This window comes from Canis lupus, chromosome 22 (assembly GCF_048164855.1).
Source record: "Canis lupus baileyi chromosome 22, mCanLup2.hap1, whole genome shotgun sequence".
Classification (NCBI taxonomy): Eukaryota; Metazoa; Chordata; class Mammalia; order Carnivora; family Canidae; genus Canis; species Canis lupus.
The window spans coordinates 4,291,770-4,316,422 of record NC_132859.1 but is presented as its reverse complement, the minus strand read 5'-3'; positions in this window follow the sequence as shown (position 1 = coordinate 4,316,422).

Genomic DNA, 24,653 nt, shown 5'->3' with positions numbered 1-24,653 from the left:
TGTCCAATACAGATGATTTGGTGGTGGAGGGGAGAAATGCTATAAGCAAATTAAAACACTCTCTCATTTCTGGATTTTAATGTCATTTTTTTTTTTATTCTCCCATCTGTTGTGTTGTGGCATTTAAAACAGGACAATATGTCTATTTGCCTGTGATTTCTATTTTATGGTGAAAATTCATTTGCTTTTCATAACTTTTAGTTGGCACAGCAGACACCATTCCCTCACTGACATCTTTCCGTGTGTTTTACTTTCACCTTTGTCCTGGGAATTAATCTCGAAGGAGCTTTTTTTAAAGACTTCCTCAGTAACTCAGAGCGATCACTTCTGTACTGTTCCCACTACTGAATAGCAGAGTCTTGAAATCCTAGTCTCTAATATTCTGTGGAAGTTTCTTTTTCAAGGAGACACTCCTGTTAGGTTAATCAGAGCAATTGGGAACAAGAGTTTTCTCCATGGCTCCTTAGTACCAGGCTCAGCAGCCTGTGCTGTGTGGTGTGTGGAGAGCGGACTGAGGATAGGCTCACTGGAAATGAGCTCCTACATCCTACAGCTAGCTCCACCACCCTCACACACCTTCTCTTCTCCGTCTCAAAATTATCCAGCGGAAAACATTTGCTAAGCATCTGAATCAGGTAAGGGAGGCTAGGAAAAAAGTTATCATGGACATAAGCCTTACAGTCTAGCTAGAAAAAGCATCAAGCTAGGGAAGATGTCAATAATACAAGGCTGCCTAATATTAATTTGCTTAATTCTAAATTTCCCAGAACCGCATCCACTTAAAATATTAGGATGCATTTTCACGCCATATGCTAAAATAGTCCACAGCATAGTATCCCGCCGAATTAGAATGTGATCCTTGGCACCTATTGCTTGGCTTTAGGCACTCATGATTTCTCTGGACTTCAGATTATTCATCCGTAAAATGGGAAAAGTAGTGCCTACCTTTTAGAGTTCAACGTGAGGATTACATGTTCTGGGATAACGTGCAGCAAGTACCTAGCTATAAAGATGTGAAAATGTATGTCCAGAATTTTTTATTCAAGGTAAATGAAATTTTTCATTCAGGATTCATTTAAGAATCCTGTGCCGCAGCACATACCAGGCCCTGCCCTGAGCGCTGGGTAAAGATGACACACAGCCACGGCCTTCAAGGGGCTCACTGCCTGACATCCATACTCACTTTAGCATTTGAACAAATAATGAAATGCTTATTTATAAGTATACATACATATGCATGTACTTATGTATATACTTATAGTAAGTATAAATAATAGAAATGCACATTGTGGAGGCTGCCCCCAGAGTTTTGAGCAATCGGGGTGCATGATCAGCAAAGTTGAGGGACCACTGACAGGTGCGTTAACTAATTACAGCGATGATTTAAGAGTCTCCGCAGTGAGGGGTGGGAATTAAGTGTAACAGGAACCCCGAGATGCGTGGTTGAGTCTCCATAGTCTTAAGTGTGATTGGGAAATCACCATGGGGAAAAACATGAAAAGGAAATTTCAGGCAGAGGTAATGCTTTTGTGGGCTTTGAGTAAGCAAAGCTTTGCTGAAACACCGACTCCGCCACTTTTACAGCTGTGTGATCTTCCATTTCCTCACATGTGGATATGGAGGTACCACCACCTACCCCAGGGGTGTCTGAGGACCCATTATTTTTTAATTAAATGACATAATACTCATTAGTATAATACAGCTCCCCCGCCCTAGGTCTCTTCCTTGTCTCAGGAGGCTACACCTGCCGAGGCTTCTCTGCACACACCAGACAGGTGAAGCACCTCAGGGTTACTGGAGTTCTGAATATTTTTGTTATTGCAGGTTCGAGCATTTGTCTGTGGTTTGTGCCTGAATTTTAGCCCCTTAGGACTATTCACTTTGTGTGGGTTTCTGGGACCTGTTGTCTTTCTACATGAACTTTTGACCTTCTGTTCAGCTTTGGACTATAACTCACCAAAGAGAACGTTTCTTATTTTGTGTCCACACCCACATATTTTTTTCTCCTGACTGCTGGTAGCAGCAGCCTGCATCCTTCAGCAATCCATCTATCTCTCTCTCAGTCCATATGGTTCTGGGGATTCTAGTCAGTCACCACAACGTATCCCTGTGGCTAGAGCAGTTGGGTTCAACGTGGAGCACAGTGGGAATCAAGGAGAGCCAGGTCCAAGGCTTGTATTGGAACTTGGCAGGCAGGAGAGACTTTCTCTTTCTTCCAAACATGGAACTTCAGTTGCCAGAGGCCACTATTAAAGAAATACCTGCTCGAGAATGAAGCCAGTATAATAAAGCCTAACCAAAGGATAGGAAAAACAATAGCAACAACAACAGCCACCAGTTTTCTAAGCACCCAGATCCAAAAGTACCTGAAACCAGTAGGTCTACTATTTGAATCTTTTCCCCAGTGAGCCAATAAATTCTCTGTTCTGTTAGCCTGGTTTTGATTTTGTGTCACCTGTCACTGAAAGAGTTCTAACATCTCTGAAGTTTGTCAGCCAATCCAGCCTTCTAAGTCACTTCTGTTAATGCTGGCTGCCTCCCCAGACCAAACTTCCAGCTTCACAGCCATAATTGATCATTGAGATTATTAAGTACATAATAAACTCCATTGCCTTCTTAGATCCGTTATATTTATGGTAGTTGTAGCAATTTGCCTTGTGTTTGTGGACTGCTTCCTTACTTTGAAGCATATGGTAAGATCCAAATAAGTTGCATCTCCCACTCACCTCCTGTTTTTAAAAGATGCTCCCTTTAACCAGCTCCTCTCACAATCTCAATGCTACTACCAATAATAATAACAACAACAACAGCAGCAAGAAGAATAGCTGCCATTTATTGAGCATCTATTGAGTACCAGGCATGATATTGTTAGTGGGTTATACTGGGTGGGCTATAGCCATCATTAAAAAATAAAAGGAATAGAATAAAGTCGATCAGAAATCTACAGAAAATAAATATTCAGGATGCATGCAAGTTTGTAAGAAAGAGCATTAATTGGCAAATTTTTCTCTCCATTATATTGTGTCTGTGTGTGCATGTGAGTACTGATTGCAATATTATAAAGCATATATTTTTAGTGTGGGTTGTGATGAAAAAAATAACTTGTCCAAAGCCTCATGGATAATAACAGAGCCAGCTCTGAATCCAGACACGTGGCTGGCTGCTGACTGTCTCAACCATATGGCATTTATAGATAAGGAAATGAACTTCTGAGAAGTTAAAGTAATGTGAGAAAAATGATAATGCCTCCCATATAGAATTGCAAGGATTAAATCAAAGAGTATAACTGGCTAGTATATAGTAAAACATAATGAAAGCTAACATCAAACCATTTTGGAGGTCATTTTTTTTCATGTAACATGATATTATGAACAGATCTCCATTTCTTTAAATACTCTTGTACAACAGCATCGTAGATGTCTACATTGCATTCCTTTGTATTTTTAATGATGTCTTTGCTTCCCTAGTCCTATATCGTGAGACCTTTAGGTTGTTTTCATGTTCTCACTGTTTATAACAGCATTTCACAAGTTAAAGCACAACCCCCATGTGTAAATGTTTCCTTGGGACAAATCTTGAGGTGAGGAATGGCTAAGTCAGAGGGCATACACTTTATTCTAGCAATTGCTCCAAATCTGCATCTGTAAAAATGGGGTGTTACTTGTCAGAAGCTTTCTAATAACTTAAAAACCCATTCATAGAACAAGTTACTGCCATCATGGTAAGACCAACCAGCTGGTTTTGTGCAAAACTCATCAAAGCATCTCCGTGCCTTGTCTCCAACTCCCATCACCCTCATGTCATCCCTGTCCTTGATACAGCCCTCCGTCTCTCCTTAGGGTGTTCCATTTCTTCACACCAGTAACATTCCTGCCATCGCTGGCTACACTCACCTGGACCTCAACTTGTCTCCTGGATGCACAGGAGCTGAACCAACACAATCATACTAGGGCACAACAATATCAGTTGCTTAATTACTTTAGTGGACTCTGTTATTTGTAAACAACAAATAAGAATACTCTTGCCTTGACTCTAGTCTTCTTTTAATAGCATCCTACTCCTTACCCTCTTGTTTCTTTCAGGGAACACCTCCCCAACTTCATGTCCTCATGAGGGTTTTCATCACAGTAACTCATCCTTTCCCCTGGCAGGGGTAGAAACAGGATCCCATCTGGATGTGGACGATAGTGGCATACTTTTCTGGACAGTAAGTCCAAGGGGCAGACACAATCTCTCTCTCTCTCAGACCACACAAAGTTGAAAAGAAGGTACTTCTTTTCGTGTGGTTGCTAAATTACAACTAGGTAGCCTGGTGCTGCTGGCAGTCATCTTCCTAAATGACACAGAGGAATTTCTCAGGTCCAGAAGGGAAAGAAACCAGCACACCAAGAGACCAAGAGGCCTGAGCTTCTGCTTCTGGCAGTCTGTAAAGTCCGTGCCATCACTAGGCTTCTGGGTTTAAAAGAAAAATGTTTTGGCTAAGGCAACTTTGATTTTTTTTTTTTTTTTTTTTTTTTGCGTCTAGTAACTTAAACTCTTGAATGACACGGTGGTAAAATGAGTGGTGTTAACGTGTACCTTGAGTTGAGAGAAGGTAGGCATACAGAGATGAAATATGGTAATACTGCAGAGATTACATAGAGTGATAAATAATAATAGTTACAAGAGAATGGTCAATGCAATTTGCCTCAAAGAAAGTTGTTTATAGAGTTAATGGCATAATGAGGTTAAGTAGAAGGGGGAAGAGTAAGAAGACTGTTTATGGTCTCCGTTCTGCATCTACACAGCTACGCGTACTGACCAAATACACATCTGCCGGGGGGTTCATTTCCTTGTCTGGAAATAAGTGGACTGAACTGGTTGAGCTCTCAGGGCTCTTCTACTCTAAAATCTGGAAACCTCATCCAGTAAAGTCACTGTGGTCTGGTCCCTGTGTCTGAGAGATGGTGTCTGCGGATTGGCCCCAGCCTGGGTGTCTGTTGATGTGGGCAAAGGAGATGCTGTGATGGAAGGGTCTGTCCCACCCAAACCACCTGGTTTTTACACATTAGGGGAGGGGCACAATAGATGCTTAGAACGCCACCACGATGATCATGTGGTGCCTTTAAAGGGCCTCTGTTGTGCCCCAAAATAACCACCGTGATGGACAATGTGGCTGTTCAGCATTTCTTGAAATTATTCTAGGACATGGGTGAGTAAACCTCAATTTACCACCACCCTCTCTGAATGTCTGGCCTCCTTTGGAACAACTCTTAGGGCAGAGGTTACACACTGGTAGGCCACAGATGGGTTTTGTTAGGACCACACAATATCGGTCCACGTAGTATTGTTAAAATTTAGAATTAATTGCCAGCATTTTAAAAATTGGGATATTCGCATAAGAAATCTGGATTTCTGGCCTCTCTTGAATCAGAAGCTCTCTTTGGCAGTGCTGAGCCCACATTCCCACGTGGCAGCAATAGACTGGGTCTGAGTAGCAGCTGTTCCTTTTCAACCAGGCAAGCATTTCCCAGGTTTCCACAGATCTCTGTGGACTATTTTGTCCAGGTAGGTTACCTTTTGGCCTCTGTAGGCTTGTTAATCTGTGATCATTGTGTGAAAGTCTGCTCATGAACTTGCCCACCCACTAGGCGGGTGCTCTCAATATGGTAACAATCGAGCCTACCCGGGTGCTGACCCTGGACTCCATATGGCAAAAATGCTGTAAACTGTGGCTAAGAAGTAACTATTTTGTCAAGAGCTACTTTCCAGAATCCCCATCTGCAGAGTCAACTGAATACCCAATCTAGCAGAGAAAAATGGAAATTCCACCTTCTCTTCTTCTATGAACTATGATGTTTAATAAGACAAACTTTTTTTAATTTTTTTATTTTATTTATTTTTTTTCAAACTTTTTTTTTTTTAATTGGCAAATTCTAATCTGGGACTCATTAAGTATGAGTAGGAAAAAAAAATCCATAATCGAATAAAGCAGCCAAACATTCAAAGGAAAGGGATTATTCTGAAGAATCATAACAAACATTCTTTGGAAAACAAATTTATTCTAAGAAGTCAAAATTTAAAAACCATCTAATTCATAATCTCTGTAAGGGTCAAAAAGACATCATCTCTCTGAGTACGTTTTGAGGTCAGGAGAAATTTTAGCAGATGGAGAAGCAACTACCCCATTTTCTGTATCTGTTTTCAAAGTCAAGTTTATTCAAGTATAATGTACATAGCAAAATTCACCCTGTTTAAGTGCACAGTCTTCATGAATTTTGACAACTATATATAGTCACGTAATCACTACCACAGTCAAGATGTTGAAAATTTCCATCATCCCAAAGAGTTCTTTCTGGCGACTTGGTAGTCTGCTCCCTGCCCCACACTGAGGCCTCTAGCAACCACTTATCTTTTCTCTGTCTCCATAGATTTGCCTCATCCACAGTATATAGGCTTTTTTATTTGGCTTCTTTCACTTAATGATTTTGAGATTCATCCGTGTTGTTGAATGTATAAGTAGTCTGTTTTACCTCACTGAATGCACTACAATTTGTATATTCATTCACTGGTTGATGGAAATTTGGATCATTTCCAGTTTGCTGCAATTATGAATAAAGCTATTATGAATGTTCATATACAAGTCTTTGCAGGAACGTCTGTTTTCATTCCTCTTGGTTAAATACTCAGGAGTGATATTGCTAGGTCATACGGCAAGTATGTACTTAGCTTCATGAGAAACTGCCAAACTGATTTCCATCAGCAGTTTATGAGGGTTTCAGTTGCTTACAACCTTGTCAGCACTTGGTATTGTCATTCTTTTTAATGTTAGCCATTCCAGTAGGTGCATAGTAGCATCTCACCATGGTTTTAACTTGCATTTCCCTAATAGCTAATGGTGTAGGATATTTTTTCTGGTTAAGCATCTGTTCATATCATTTGCTCATGTTTTTACTGAGTATCTTAACACATTGGCAATTTATATATTCCAGATACAAGTCCTTTATCAGATGTGTTGTGCAAATATGTATAGATACAATCTGATGGCAAAAAAATCTTGTATAGATTCAAAAGCAACCGTCCAATTTTAAAATAGTGTCAGTAATGAAAAATCTATTAGATATTGCAAAAAACATGGTGATTTAGAAGGTGATTTAGGGAACTCTTCAGACCTTGATCAAAGGATAAAGACCTGAGCTATAGGGAGTGGAGGAGAAAAGAAACTTTGATTTATAATAAAAAAAAAAATGGGACGCCCGTGTGGTTCAGTGGTTGAGCGTCTGCCTTCAGCCCAGGGTGTGATCCTGGGGTCCTGGGATGGAGACCCACTTCGGTCTGTCTGCGTGGAGCCTGCTTCTTTCTCTGCCTGGGTCTCTCATGAATAAATAAATAAAATCTTAAAAAATAATAATCATGATAAATTGAAGAAATTTATCATAATAAATTTTTCTGAACTCAGAAAACATGTCACTCTTCAAACTGAAAGGATGCATGGAATAGCTAGAAAATTAAATTACTTTCAAGGGTAACAGAAGAAATTTCCTAAGAGTACCCAGGTGGGAAAAAACCAGGTCTTTTCTCTAAGGAAAAAGAAAACAGATTGGACTCACATGTATCTTGCACAGCTCAAAATGCTAAGAGAGAGAGAAAGGGAAAGAGAAAGAAGCATAGTTTATAGTCCTGTTTTTCAAACACTGACTTATTAGTCAGTTATGAAATCACTTTAGTAAATAGTAACCAGCATTTATTTCTAAGTCAAATAGAATAGAATAGGGGACGCCTGGGTGGCTCAGGAGGTTGAGCGTCTGCCTTTGGCTCAGGGTGTGACCCCAGGGTTCCGGGATTGAGTTCCGCATCAGGTTCCCTGCGAGGAGCCTGCTTCTCCCTCTGCCAGTGTCTCTGCCTCTCTCTCTGTCTCTAATGAATAAATAAAATCTTTTAGAAAAACCCAAATAGAATAGAATAGAATAGCAATGTAAAAGTATATAGCACATATTAAAGGTAAATTTGGCGTGTGTGTGCATGTATGTGTCTTTAAGTGTATATGCCACTGGGTAATAAAATAAAATGCATTTCTTAGTTTAAATTGTATTTGAAAATGCTTGAGGAAGAGAACTACAGAATCTATCAACTATATATCATTTTTTGAAAAAGCACTCCAGTGAAGATGATAGTTGACTAACAGGAAAAAATGAGACTAAACAAAATGTACTAAACAAAATGTAGTAAGCATTTATTTGTATCAGCCAAGGTATAAGATACCAAAGAACAAAAGTTCAATTAGGTTAATTTAACTCAGGTAGATTTAAATAGAAAATGAATCTATTGGATGTATAGTGGGTACTATATTAAGTATTACTGGTGCATAACAAATTACTTCAAAAGTTGGTGGTTTAAAACATTTATTACCTCACAGTTTCCATAGTGGCACAGTTGAGCTGGGTTCTCTGGCTCTGGGCTGCCATCAAGGTTTTCATCCAGGACTATAGTCATCTCAAGGCTTAAATGCTAATTAAAGAAACACAAACAAACAACATAAGCCTTTAAATAAATATTTCAAAGGGGGACACAATAGAGAATTTTGGATGAATATTAGAGAATACTGGATGTCAGTTTGCATGATGAATGTAGCCCAAGCCTTGCATTGCTATGAAGTATTCTCTGACTCCAAACAAAATAATTCTAACCTGAAATCATTAGAAGGAATAGCCTTTTTCATCCTACAGAGGAGAGAATTAGTAATTGTTTTTGCATAATTTTGAATTTTTTTGCTATGGAAAATTTCAAGCAACAAAAAAAGGAAAATAGTATTCATTCTCATGGATCATCATCCAAGTTTAGCAATTGTCAACATTTTTGCTGATTTTGTCATCTCTTGCATATACTTTTTTTCTGGTTAACATATTTTAAAGCTTACTCTAAGCAATATAAATCATATGATATTGATGCTAGTAAACAAGTAGCATTCAAAAATGATTTTTTAAGAAATTAAAGACTATCATTAGATAAGTATTAATTTTCTGCTTTGTGCCAGGTATCTAGGCCAATATACTATGACAAAAATTGGATATGCTCTTCTGATCACATTAATAAGTGTTTATGTATCAAACAACAACGCATAAAAATATGCAAGGGGCGCTTGGGTGGCTCAGTCGGTTACACGTGTGACTACTGATTTCAGTTCTGGTCAGGATCTCCAGTTCTTGGAATCAAGGCTGAGTTTGGCTGCTTGCTCAACAGTGGGTAGTCTGCTTCTCTCTCTCCTCCTGCCCTTCCCCCCACTCATGCATGTGTACCCTCTCAAATAAATAATCCTCCAAATAAAATCTGTGAGAAATTAGAGTAACAAACTGAAAAAATCAGAGACACTAATCTAGCTCTCTCAGCTTTCTACAGACCAAATTAACAACTATAATATACATTATATAATTTTGAAGCTTAATTAGTCTATGTATTGAGCTTTTTGCCATATAGATATATATTCTTTTCAAAACCCCTGGAGCATTTACTAAATGTTGTAAAGCAGACCTTAAGAAATCTTAAAAGTACAACTAGTAAAGACACATTGTTTATTGCAATGTGATAAGTAAATATTTGTCTAGCAAGAAAAAAAATAAAAATCCGCCTACTAACTTAAAATAGAATGTAGGTAACTACTGAATCACAGAAAATGAAAGCATCAATAACATTCAAATTGGAAAGCAGCAATAACATATAAACATGACAACACAAGGTTCAATGAGAATCGCATACAACTGCACTCCGAACAAAACACGTATCTTTAAGTGCTTTTGTTGTTCAGTAAGAATTAGTGAAGCCATATGTGCCATTTACCTATTAATTGACCCGTGTCCAAATTTATCCTTTTTGACTGCTCTGTGAAAATGGACCTGAGCCCTTTAAATATCCTCGGCTAGCTGGCATTTAAACTGTATCAGCAAAGAACTGGAGAGACATTGCAGAAAGGATTTGCTTAGGGCACCTTGGTGGCTCAGCGGTTGAGGATCCGCCTTCAGCTCAGGCCGTGACCCCAGGGTCCTGGGATGGAATCCCGCGTCGGGCTCCCTGTGGGCGGCCTGCTTCTCCCCCTGCCTGTGTCTCTGCCTCTATTCTCTGTGTCTCTCATGAATAAATAAATAAAATATTTAAAAAATTTTATTTATTTATTTTTAAAGAAGGGATTTGCTTCCTGGTTCTGGTGTAGTTGTCAGGCTTCTACAGCGTCGTGGGTGGTTTTCTGCAACACTTATCGCTTTTCGAGGGTTCAGCTTCTGCAGTGCATGGAGGTCAACAGCACCCAGATCTAGTGACAACGGCACCCAGAGGTCAGCAGCTCCCCACCCCATTCCCTCATTGCACCCTTCCTTCTAAGTTTGGTGCCTACAGGTTTTTCTGCCTCCTGCAGAGTTGTTAGCATCTCTAGCACTAGGCTCCTGCATTACTCTCAGCTTCTCCAGTGCTAAGGTCCTGTAATGTGCAATTGACAGAAGCTTGCCCTGGCACCTCCCTTGGGTAGTTTTAAAGCAAAGTGCCTCTGGTAAGGCGCCTCCCTATGAAAAGTTTTTTTTCTGACACACTAGAGGGCAGATTTCCAGCAAAATTCACCAGTACGGTGGTGCCATCCACTAAGCCAGGACAGCACCCTTTTCAACCAGATCTGGACCTCAGCACTAACCATCACCACTCTGGCCATAAGAAGTGTCCCAGAAGAAAATAAGTAATCATGTTTTATGTTTTTATGTTTTTTATAATCATAGAATGGGATAGGCCTTTCCAAGTTTGACATAAAAGAAAATGCTGTAACATTTTATTTAGATTTTTATAGCAATGGACACATAGTCAAAAGACAACAAACTGGCAAAACATATAATCAGCAAAGGGCTGTTTGTCTAGATATGCCAGGAGCTCAAATTCAGTAAGAAAAGGATCAACCAACATGCCTGGGTGGCTTGATGGTTGAGTGTCTGCCTTTTACTTGGGTCGTGGTTTCAGGGTCCTGGGATCAAATCCTGTATGGGGCTCCCCACAGGGAGCCTGCTTCTCCCTCTGCCTGTGTCTCTTCCTCTCACTCTGTGTCTTTCATGAATAAATAAATAAAATTTATGGGACGCCTGGTGGTTCAGAGATTTGGTGCATGCCTTCGGCCCAGGGCGTGATCCTAGAATCCTGGGATTGAGTCCCACATCAGGCTCCCTGCATGGAGCCTGCTTTCCCTCTGCCTATGTCTCTGCCTCTCTTTCTCTCTCTGTCTCTCGTGAACAAATAAATAAAATCTTTAAAAAAAACAATAAATTTTTAAAAAGGCTCAACCACTCAACATATTTCAAATCATGAAATATGTATGTAAGTAGGTATATATGTGCATATACACACATACACATGTTAGAGTTTGTGTCAGGAAATATTTTTTTTTTTTGTTTATTCAGATTATATTTATCATGTCCTCCAGAAAGCTTTCCAGTCTTCCAAAAGAGCTCCTTTGGCACCCCTTTTACTCAATATTAAACCCCCACCATTCATCTGGAAATACTAAGAATTTCTTTGAACAAATAATGTATGCATATGAAACAGTTAATATTACCCAGAGTGAAACCAGCATTTCTCTCAAAGTGAGGTCAAAGGGTTACTTACCTGCATCAAAATCACCTGGACACTTTATAAAATGCAAATTCATGGGTCCTGCTGCAGACCACAGAATGAGATCTCCAGCAGACCCAGGTGGCCCAGACAGAAGCTGACCTTGAGTATGTTGAAAATTCTTCTCAGGTGATTTCTATGTTCACTTGACCTTGAGAACCTTGCCCCTGTGAATCAATAATAAAATGTCTGCCTTTGTTCTGTAGAGTTCAGAGTATTTTCCGTAAATACTTTCTAGTTCGATTCTCACACCTAATCTGGGTGATTGTTGGGAGCCATTAGCCCCGTTTAAAAATAAAGACATAAAATTCAGGGAGATGTAGGGACTTGCTTGAAGACTCACCTCAAAAACGGTGAAGCTCCGATTTGATTGTCTTTACACAACTACAAACTCCAGCTCCACCCCCACTTTCATAAACCCCCTAAAATTCACGTTTCTTCATGTTTGTTGAGCAAAGTCACGGTGGTTCAAAACAAGCTGATAATAACAGGCAGAAATAGCAGAAACAAAAGATGAAAGCATCTCGGGAACTCATGGCTCTCTGATGTGGGAAGTGATGTCCAGAGAGGTGCATGATCAGAAGGCACAGCCAGGAACATACCCCTATAACAGGAGACATCCACAGGAGTTAGAGGCACTTTAAGAAGATGATAGTCAACTTGGAAAGAAAGGGAGGTGCTGGCTGGAACATTTGACCTGAGTTGAGCTCAAGTTCAGATGGGGTTCAAGAACACTGGGCCAAAGACATTCAGCAGCAGAAGCAACAGCAGTCATTAGAACAGCAATGAAGACCCTAGGCTAGAGGCAGGGAGCCGAGCATGTCACCTAGAACTTCTGCCTCTATGGTTTCCTTAGTCTCAAGGACCCCAGGTTGCTGTCACCCCTTTCTGCCTAGATGCTTGACAGTCCCCACCACAGCAGAACAAGCTCTCGATCCACAGCCCGGCCTGGGAGCCCCACTGCACAGACCTCAGTAGAGGTTCTGGTAGCCTCAGTCCAAGACTTACTTTTTAATTTCTATGTCAGGGACTTTATGCCATTGTCTGAATGTTTCTCTTCCTTCATCCACAAACTCCTTTAGCGGGTCTGTATGTACCTCTTCACCCAACCCCTGTGACACTGCAGACCTTAGGTGAAGCAGGCTGTCTAGATGGGAATATCCCAGTGCTGGGACATTTCTAGATTGCTGCAGGAGTCTGTCCACTGAAATGACCTGCTAATCCTCTAAAGAAATCATAACAAAACTCTATAACAGCTCTATGTTGGTGGGTTTTATTCTGAAGATGTCATTTTTTTTCATTTTCATTGCTGTGTAGAATTCCGTAATAGGACTATATCCACATTTTAAATCCATTCCTCTGTCGGTAGATAATTGGGTAGTTTCCAGTTTGGGCATGTTACAAACACTGCTGCTATGTTAATAAATTTCACTTGGATACCTGGGAGTGGAATTGCTGTGTATTCTAGCTTTAAAAGATAATGCTAAGGAATGATTTCTACTGGATTAACCTGTTTATTCACTCACAGACAATATATGAGAGTTCTTGTTGCTCAGGATCCTTACCAACATTTAGTATTATGACACCTCAATATTTTTTCCAACCTGGTGACTGGGTGGTTTTCATTTTCATTTCTTTCATGACTGAATGAGAAAGTACTTTTCATATGATTATGATCATTAAGGTTTACCCTTATATAAAATGTGTGTTCAAGTATTTTGCCAGTTTTCCTGATTGGAATGAGTTCTTTAGTATTATAGATACTAGTCCTTTGCCAGTTAAGCAAATCACAGGCATTTTCTTGCATTCCATTGTTTTCTGCTCATTCTTTATAGTATCATTTAATTATTATTTTTTAAATTTTATTTATTTATTCATTAGAGACACACAGAGAGAGAGAGAGGCAGAGACACAGGCAGAGGGAGAAGCAGGCTCCATGCGTGGAGCCTGATGTGGGACTAGATCCCAGGACTCTAAGATCACGTCCTGGGCGAAAGGCAGGCACTAAACGGCTGAGCCACCCAGGGATCCCCAGGTTACTAGATTTAACAAATAAATATACATGGGACACCTGCACCCCAGTGTTGGAGGCAGCAATGTCCACAATAGCCAAACTGTGGAAGGAGCCACGATATCCTTCAACAGATGAATGGATAAAGATGTGGTTTATACACATGGAATATTACTTAGCCATCATAAAGGATGGATGAACACCTACCATTTACTTCTATGTGTTTGGGACTGGAGGGTGTTATGCTGAATGAAATAAGTCAGTCGGAGAAAGATAGCTATCATATGACTTCACTCACACGTGGAATATAAGAAATAGTGAAAGGGACCATAAGGGAAGGAAGGGAAACTGAGTAGGGAAAAATTAGAGAGGAAGGCAAACCATGAGAGACTCCTAACTCTGGGAAACACACAAAGGATTGAGGAAGGGGACGTGGGAGTTTGGGGTGACTGGGTGACGGGCACTGATGAGGGCACCTGATGGGATGAGCACTGGGTGTTATACTATATGTTGGCAAATTGAATTTAAATAAAACAAACAAAAAAAGTAAAATAAATTAATTATTAATTAATTAACAGAATGCCCAGATTAAATGTGAACTTCAGATAAATAACAACTAATTCTTCAGTATTAGTATGCTTGATGGGATCTTTAATCTGTATTTAATTCACCAACCCTATTCCAAAACCCAGTTGAGCAGTTATATTAAACAGTCTTTCTAATCTGCATGTCTTTGCCCTAAAAACAAAGTTCTAATCCTCTCTTCAATGACTGTGGCCAATGCACAACAAAACACCCCACCAATTTCAAAATTGAGCATTTTGAGTAGTCTCAGGCCAGCGCAGGAAGCATTTCAAAGTGGTTGCTAGGTGGCGGATCTCAATTCTGGAAAGCATTTTTCAAATTCTATTAGTACTGCTTGGTGAGAGTAGGTTGGTAATGAGGCCAAATGTGTTTGGTTTACCATGTTTCTTCCAATTTAAAATCTATGGCAAAACTGAGTTTAAATAACACTTCTAAAAAGCTTTGCCTTTTGAACCAAATGCCAGAATGTCTAGGTAAACACACAATTTTGTAATCATGGGCTTAATTTATTTCAGCTATTTTTTTGTTTCCTGCTGAATTTTTGTGCTAGGTAAGACTGGATTTCTTCCAAACAAATCTGGGCAGGAGAAAACTTGAAAGTATCGGCCAGTTTTAAGTGTCCCCGCATGATTCTTGATACAGTTTTACCTGAAAAATGGAGTGTACCCAGCAGATTTTTTTTTAATCTCAAGTTCTTTTGCAAACACCAAATTCTTCACACAAAAGGAACAGTGTGGCCTATTCAGATATCTCTTCGTTCAGATTACTTAACAAACTTGAAGAAACAAGAGTTGTGATTCTACATTCTGTCTTAACGATCCAGAGAAAGAGCGGGATCCGGGAAAGGACAGAAAAGAGAAACAGACACTGGGACCTTATCACAGAAGGGAATCAGTGATAGTGATGATGGCACCCTTCATCCAATTTCCCCCAAAAGGAACAGAACTCTGCTTAGAGTGTGTTCATCATATTTCACCACTACGATTGTGCTAAGAGCAGACTCCAAATTACACATAATAGAATTCAACCACACCTGGATCGTTGTTCAGTAGAATGTTCTCTTTCACTGCCCTGCCTATTCCAGGCATCGAAGAATGGGAACAAAGCAAACAAAGCAAAGAATTATGGAAATTTAGAGTGAGAAAGAACTTTTTTTTTTCCTTATTGGTGCTCAGGTTTTACAAATAAATGTTTTAAAGATTTAAAACATTTAAATGTTTTTTATCATTTATCATTTATCATTATGATTTATCATTTATCATCAAAAACATTTAAATGTTTTTTAAATGTTTGTTATCTCAGCGTACCCCAGAGATACAGATGCAATGAAACCCTGGGACACCTGCACCCCGATATTTCTAGCAGCAATGTCCACAATAGCCAAACTGTGGAAGGAGCCTCGGTGTCCATCGAAAGATGAATGGATAAAGAAGATGTGGTTTATGTATACAATGGAATATTCCTCAGCCATTAGAAACGACAAATACCCACCATTTGCTTCGGCGTGGATGGAACTGGAGGGTATTATGCTGAGTGAAATAAGTCAATTGGAGAAGGACAAACATATGGTCTCATTCATTTGGGGAATATAAATAATTGTGAAAGGGAATAGAAGTGAAGGGAGAGGAAATGGGTAGGAAATATCAGAAAGGGAGACAGAACGTGAAGACTCCTAACTTTGGGAAATGAACTAGGGGTGGTGGAAGGGGAGGAGGGCGGGAGGTGGGGGTGAGTGGGTGACGGGCACTGAGGGGGGCATTTGACGGGATGAGCACTGGGTGTTATTCTGTATGTTGGCAAATTGAACACTAATAAAAAATAAATTTATTATTAAAAAAAATAAAGATTTACCAGCAGCAAATTTGCTCATCAATGATACAATATTAGGTTTCAGAACCATATGGAATCTCTGGTATGTGACTTACAAAAATGACCATTCCGTTTGATTCTAACTAAGGCTAAGCAGACATTAAGAAATACAGGATAGTTCTCTAAGTACTGGCATGATATGGTATAGGATGATATCCAAGGGAAATTATAAGGTACAGAATGCTGTTATAGAATATTTGCATGTATGTTTCTACACTATGTGGGGGGTATATAGGCTTATTTATGTCCCACCATAAATCTCAAAATTTATAAAATACAACAAACTGTTTACTGTGGATGCCTCTAGAAGGCCAAGTAGGAAACTTTTTACTTTGTACAACTTTTACCCCATAAACATATACAAATTTATTTTATTTTTTAACGATTTTATTTATTTATTCATGAGAGACACACAAAGAGGCAGAGACATAGGCAGAGGGAGAAGCAGGCTCCCTGCAGGGACCCCAAATGTGGGACTCAATTCCAGGACCCCGGGGTCACCCCCTGAGTCAAAGGCAGACGCTCTACCGCTGAGCCACTCAGATGTCCGCATATTCAAATTTTAAAGGGAGGAAAAAGCCAAACCACCAAGGAAAGTACTGTATAAAGAAGTGAAGCGTCTATTCAAGGCATGCAGTGATCTCACACTAGAACCCACTGAAGAAAGTAGCTGCCCATTGCTCCTCTCATTCCTACAATTCAAAGAACAAAACAAAAGCTCCTGGGGTCTGATCAGTTCTGAGAAGCACTGTCCACACTGACCTTGTGGTTTACCTGGGATCTTAACCTCTCTAGTTAAATGAAGACCCTCACTGGAGGGTCAATATATTAAGTGTGAATCATTCTCACTGTAGTCACAGATGAGTGGATTGGATGCTGCCTGCAAGGACTAGGAACAGAAAGAAGCTCTTTCTTGAGCAAGTCTTCCTACCATTTCCTTGGGTTCTGACAAGAAGAGTCCTCAGAGCTATTATCACCAACTTCTAAACTTGCTGAAACCCTTTTCTCATTATGTTATATATTTTGTTTAACTCTAGAGTTAGAATCACAGAGTGTTATTCTAATGAGTGGCTGTTCAAGATAAAGGGCAAGTTAATTAGGAGTTAGTTTTTGTACAATTATCTGTCCAGGTCCCCCTACAGTCCCCATTCCACCTCCGCGTCTCCCTTTCCTCCAACCATTAGACTATTATTCTGTCTTTACCAGTGTTTTCCAAGGAGGAGGCACAACTTCAATTTATAGTTGAAGAAACTATGGGCTTAGAGATTAAGTGACTTGTACTCATTCCCAGAATAAGAAAGTGGCAGGCACCGACTGAAACCCAGCTTCCTGACTTCTGGCCAAGTGTCCCCAGTCTTGAAATAAAACTGCTTATTTCTCCTTTTCCCTCAAGTGACTGCCCTTTTCTTCTCTCCTCCCTTTCACTGTCAAAATTCCCACACTTGCAGTTAAGTGCCTTTGGTCTTTCCTGATAGACTGTTAGCAGGACCATGGCAGGGACTTCCTTTTCTCCTGTATCTATAGCCAGCCCAGGGCCTGGCATCAACCAGGAGCCGAATGAACATTAGTTAATGACCAGGACTGTCGATCTGACTTCTGTTGCCAAAACTCTCCCTTTTGAAGGCTTTTGTGTTTGTCTTCCTACTTGGATGATCCTTTGAAGGAGTGCTGACCATACGGACTCGTCACATCTTGGGCCCCCCCATCCTGTCCATGAGCGTGCAATGACCTCCCTCAGGGCTACGCGTTCCAGGCTCCGTGGAGATAACTGTGTGCCCCGACCGGAAGGCAGGAAGGCTTGTTCTGATCTTTCCTAAAGTGGCACATGGCACACTGCAGGTACCACTTTAGGCAACTAGCAGACATCCCTGGTGCATAGAATGCCCCACTTCAGCTAAGTGGTGGAGACCCTCTGGTGCACAGATGCTTTGGCCTCATCACCATGTCATCTTGCTCTGTGGATTAAGGTCTGAATGGGGTTAGGGACTAGGGGCCTAGTGCCATGGATTCCCTGTCTGATACTTACTCTGAATAAAATTGTGATTAGTATGAAATGGCTCACTTTATTTCTCACTCTCAAACTTTGTTTCTCAGTCTGGAGGATACTTTACTGACCCTCCTCCACCTTCTAACAGTCTCCTTGCTCTAGTTCCTTTCCCTGGACGTTATCATCAATTGATCAATCTGTTCATTACAGAAGAACTGTAGGAGACAGAGAAAGAACTAGTCTGACATTGGGGCACTTATATTTTGTTTGTGAAAAATGTGAATATAAATGAATAATAGAGTCACACACAGTATGATACTAGTGTTACAGCTATGAGCAGGATGGGAGCAAGACTCCATGCATACTTAGCCTCTCTGTGCTTTAGATTCCTCATTTATAGGATGGAGATGGTGGTAGTTTCTACTTCATAAGATGATTGTGAAGATTAAGTTATTTAATACATTTGAAGCACTTCAGAGAGGGTCTGGTATATCGTAAGTGCTCGACAATGTTTTAAAATATAAGTGCTGTAGAAAGTCTCCTTTTAAGAACCTTTTTTTCCCCCCAGGGAGAACTGGGAATCAATTCTCCAAAATTCCTTTCACATATCCTCTCCAGACTTTTCTTTATCATTTTGACTTTATCTTTTCATTGTACCAGGGCTACTAAGCCAGCCCCAAATGTTTTAAGGTCCTAGAAAGGGAGAATTGAAGAGCCCCCGATAACAGCCAGCACCAACCATCATGTATGTGAGTGAAGCTATCTGTGTCCTTCTGATCCAGCCCATCCCTCAGCTGGCTGCAGCAACAGGAGAGAGCCCCGGGAGACCAGCAGAGGCACCAACCACCAGCCCACAGGAGGGGGAGAAACCATGAATAATAATAGTTGCTTTTCAAGCCACTAAGTGGTAAGGTGTTTTTTTTTTCACAGCAAAACACAGTAGAAATTTTGCGGTTCAGAGATGGACATGCTAACATTTTAAATATTCCGAATCCAGATGTGAAGTCTGTACACATAGTTATTTGCACTTTGAAAAATGCAAAGTAGGGCATGCTGCTTGATGTGCTTTAAAGCAATTTTTTCCTATGTAACATATTATGAATTTTAATGAATATTTATATATCTATGGTATAATTTTTGGTAGCTGCATTGTACATCGTGATTTATTGATGCATCTCCTACCAGTAAACATTTAGTGTGCTTCTAATTTTTGCCATGGTAAGAAGTGCTTTGATGAACATCCTTGAACATAGTTCTTTGCACACCTCAAGGATTATTTCCTCAGGATTATTTTTCCTGCCATAATGGAATTAATAAATCAAACATTTATTTTCAAGGTTTTGAGTATGTATCATCTGACTGCCCTCCAGAAAGGTTGTACCAATTTACATTTCACCATAAATGAGTCAGAACTCTTTTCTGCCTGCACTTTTACCAACAGTGGGTTTTTAAAATACCTTTGTATTTGGATGGAAGAAGACCTATGATCTCATGACTGTTTAATGGTATTTTTACTGTTGGGGCTGAATATATTTTCTTTTTTAAAAAAGATTTTATTTATTTATTCATGAGAGACACGGAGAGAGGCAGAGACGGAGGCAGAGGGAGAAGCAGGCTCCACGCGGGGAGCCCGATGTGGGACTGGATCCCAGGACCCCGGGGTCGTGCCCTGAGCACAAGGCACACGCTCAACATAGATACAGGCGTCCCTATATTTTTATAGATAGGATTCATGTCTTCTCTAAAACCTGCATTCTCACTCTTCTGATTTTTCCATTGTTACCTTTTTCTTACTGATTTGTGAACGATATAGATATTAATGCTTTGTCTATTCTGTATATATATCAATATTTTTCTCTAAGATTTCCCACAGAGTTTATGGGCTTAGGTGGATTTTTTTTTAATCCACAAACAAATCTGTTTATTTCTGAGACTGGTGTTGACAGATTTATCATTTTAAACAATAGTGAAGCTTAAGTGTTTTCAGGGTGTCAGATAACATCCACGTAAAAATCCAGGTCCCTCAGTTTATGCCACACACCACATTCTGTTCTCATCGTATTTAGCCATGTCAGTCTCCCACTACTTCTAACTACAAACGCTCGGTTCTTGTGAGTTTAGTTTCTGGTTGTGTGGAGCTTGTAGGCTCTGAAGTCTGAGTCTGACGGACCTGAGTTAGGGTCTGACTCAACTACTCACCAACAGTATGAGAAGAGTATTTTGAACCTCAGCACTTCATATTTAAATGGAGACAGGATTAATGAGTTTGAATTATAGGTAATGAAGGACAATGTTTGACATATAGTTGGCACTTAAGAAATATGTTTTCCAGTCATCCCTCCATGTTTTTGCTCATGCTGGGACATGTTTCTGGGTTACCCTTCTCTTGTTCTGCATATCACAATATTTTTCCTATTATTCTGGCCTCGTTCTAGCCAGACTTCTTTTCAAAGGTGTTCAAGGAACAGGGAGCTTACCACGTGTCTTATTCAGGTTGGGTGCCTTGTATTATTATTTTAATGTTTCAGATCTAGTTGGCTAACAAATGACACTTAAGAATAGCCTAATTATTATGCCAGGCATGTAATTAGTGATCAAGGCAAATTGGTTTCATAAATACAGCAATAATTGGTATCTCAGCCTCTGGTATCTTATACCATTGAATATTTTTAATATCATTGGGGGAAAGGAGTGAAGATGGTCAAAGGTGCAAACTTAAGAGTTGTAAGTGAATTCTGGGGATCCAGAGTACAGCTTGGTGATCATAGTTAATACTTTATTGTATATTTGAAAGTTGCTAAGAGCAAATAGAGAAAGTTCTCATCATCCACAAAAATTACAACCAACGTCATGCATGTTACCTAACTTGTAATCATTTTGAAATATATACATATGTCAAATCATTATGCTGTACACCTTATAATAGTACAACAGTATGTCAATTATAACTCAATGGAACAGGAAATTTTAATTTTTAAAAATTAGAAAAATATATATATGTCACTGGAATGTATCTTTCCTCATTAACACACTATACGCATTTCCCCAGTTCTAAGAAATACTCTGGCCCCACATTTCAATGTATCTGAAACTGGGATATGTTTTGCTTTAAGAAATAGACATTGGCCAAATGGCAGTCACATGTAGTTGGCCTTGCCTCTGTATTTGTGAGCATGGCCCTAACCGTTCTAATTGTCATCATTTCACTGAGTTCTATGCAACTCAATACTACATGTGTCAAAGTCATATGATAAGAGATGCTATTGAAGGCAGAAGTAACCGCCCAGTGTGTCAGATTAGGTGTAAGAAATTTGGCCTCTCTCTGTGTCTCTCATGAATAAAATAAAGATTGTAAATAAATTTAAAAAAAGAAAATTTAAAGCAACAAGAGGCTGATATAAGCCACTCATGTATCATACAGGAAGGACTATAGTTAAGGCACGGAATTTAATTTGTCAGAAACTTCCTTGTGGCCATTAACAGAGAAGCTGCAGAGCTTATAGTAGCAGATGATTTAGTTGAACAATAAAACTACGCTTTTGGTCAAATAGGATAGCACCAGCATCAGACTTGCATGCAGAATGAGTGTCATTGGCTAGGAAGCAAATTCCAGAGACAAGACTAGAATATTATTTTAAGAAATGCTGCCCTATCAATGATATTGAGAAGAAAACCACATATATTGATGCTCTGTGAGAAAAGGGATTCAGAAGAGTTAGATTGAGTGTACAGAATTTTTAGAAATACTTACTTTATTTTGCCTGCCTTTCCCACTGGCCTAAATGCATATTACTGTAAAATATGATATCTAAGTCTAAAAGCGCTCTTTAAATAAGCAGAAAACAAAAATCCTACATGATAACATGTTGTGTCATAGTCTAATTGGCAACTCTTCTTTTTTTTGGTGGTTCGTACAACTGAAGATGTCTTTGATTTGGATATGATAAATTGAATGGAGGCTAAAATAGGCAGTAAGTCTGTGAATTTCCAAACTTCCCCTAGTGAAGGAACAGAACTTGGTGTCTTGTTATTGTTTTGGCGGGCATGAATAATGCTGTTGCCTAGGAATGAGGAAGGAAGATCCTGGGACTTCTTTACAATCCTCTGCTATACTTGTTTGCAGACCCACCATAGGTTTAAGAGAAGCTAGTTTCTCTTAGCACCACGTATAACTTAAGTCACAGATTGCATTCTGAATCAAGCAACACTTCATTTATCATTATTTAAGCATATTTATTTATTTATTTATTTATTTTTAATTTTTTAATTAATTTACCCATGAGAGACAGAGACATAGGCAGAGGGGAAAAGCAGGCTCCCAGCGGGGAACCCAATGTAGGACTCGATCCCAGAGTCCCGGGATCCGACCTGAGCCAAAGGCAGATGCTCAACCACTGAACCACCCAGGTGCCTCTAGTTAAACATTTTAAAAGTATACTTTTCCAATATAAAAGTAATATATGTGAGTAAAGAAAATGTTCCGTATTAAAAAGAGGGTATGTATGAATGTGTAACCCGCTGTATTTCTTCTTTAAATTTCTGAAAAAAATGTTTTTAAAAATTTCTTGATGCTATTTCTTCTTTACAGAAATATCTCTGACCGAAGTAGTATATATTCAATGCACAGCATTGGATAATACAGTAAAGTATAAAACATGAAAAACCTCATGCTTTATTCACAACCTGGAGCTTTCCTCTCAATACTTTTGGCCATTACATTCAATGTAGGTAAGGCAAAAACGAGTAGCTTAAGTTGCACACAGTGGATGCTCACTATATCTCTGCTGGATGAATGCATGCATGCTGAAAGAGAACTTGGAGAACAGCCCATATGTCTTGCTGATAGAATTAATTACATAGATCTTAAGGTCATTTGTCCTCTCAAGTTTGCCTTATTCTTCTCACATAGCAGGAGCTTGGCCAGGATACAACCAACTTTCCACTATTTGGCAATGGAGCACTCTGGAAAGATGTTCTCTGTCCTTACTTCATTCCTTTCAGAAATTCATTCAACAAATACTTACTAAGTGCCCACTCTGTGTCTGGAATCCAGAGGGGCAATAAATCGACAGCTCCTGCCCTCTTGAAGCTTACAGCCTAAAGAAGATAAAGCAGATAATAAACATGAACACAAAAATAAGTGTGTATGCATGAAGATTCTCATTAAATATAGAAAAGGAAGAGAACAGGTGGCTGGGAAAATAAGCAGGGCGGTGGGCTGATTCTGGAGGGCTCAGGGAAGTCGTCTTTGATGGGGTAACCTGTCAGAAGGTCAAGGAGAAACACAAGGGCAGGTTCTAGGGTGGTCAAACTTAAAGGCGGCTGTGGCCTAAGAAAAAAAATGAAGGATAAAGTATTGGGAGAAAAGACTGCTGCAGAGGTAGGCAGGTTGTGCAAGGCCTTGTAAGTTACGGAGGACTTTGAACTTTTATTCGATGTCTGCTTAGAAGCACATGTACATATACATTTTAGTTACATTTATCTTTGATTGGTAAAATTCAGGATTCAAAGCATAAAATATGGGCAGCCCGGGTGGCCCAGCGCTTTAGCACCTGCCTTCGGCCCAGGGTGTGATCCTGGAGACCTAGGATCGAGTCCCACATCGGGCTTTCTGCATGGAGCCTGCTTCTCCCTCTGCCTGGGTGTCTGCCTCTCTCTTTCTCTCTCTCATGAATAAATAAAAATCTTCAACAACAACAAAAGAAAGCATAAACTATTCTGGGCACCTGGATGGTTCCTCTTTTCCTCCGGAGGTCTGGATGGAGCTGAGTCCTGGGATCCAGCCCCATAGCGGGGGGTGTAGTGTAAGATTCTCAGTCTCTCTGCCCTTTCCCTTCTCTAAACACACACACACACACACACACACACACACACACACACAAACACCCCCCCCCCACCCCGGCAAAGCCTAAGATATCCCAAATCCCTGAACGCAAACGCCCGCTGGCCTCAGTTTCCTCGCACGCAGCGCCCCCCCCACCCTCGGGAGCTCCGCTACGGCCGGGCCGTGGCCCGCGGGGGCAGCGGGGCCCGCACACGCGAGTTCGCAGGCCCCGGGAGCGCGGCGAGGCCCGGCTGTCACCCGCAGGCCCGCCCCGGGGCTAAGTTGCAAGCGGCCGCGCTCCCACGCTGGTTCCCACGCTGCGCCCCCGGCTCCCCGCGCGGAGCCCCGAGCCGGCACCCAGCCCGCGGGCGGCCGGGGCGGGGGGGGCGGGGCGGGGCGGGGGCGGGGCCGCGCGGCGGGGCGGGGGCGGGGGGCGGGGCGGGGCCGCGGGGCAGCGGGCGGCCGGCGAGCTCGGCGGGGCTGCGGCTGCGGCTGCGGCGACTGGGCGCGACCCCGGCCCCGAGGGCGGGGATGCTCGTGGGCCCTGGGCGCCGCGGAGCCGCGGAGGTACAGCGGCCGGTCGGGGCGCGGGGGACCCCGGGGGCCCGGGGCGGCTGGAGGGGCGCGGGCGCCCGGAGCAGCGGCTGGCAGCCCGCGGCGGGTGGCGGGCTCCTGGGGGTGGGGTGGGGGGCTGCCCTGCCCTGTCCTGCCCTGCCCGCCCTGCCCTGCCCCGCGGGGGGCGCGCGGGCTCCACGCTCTCT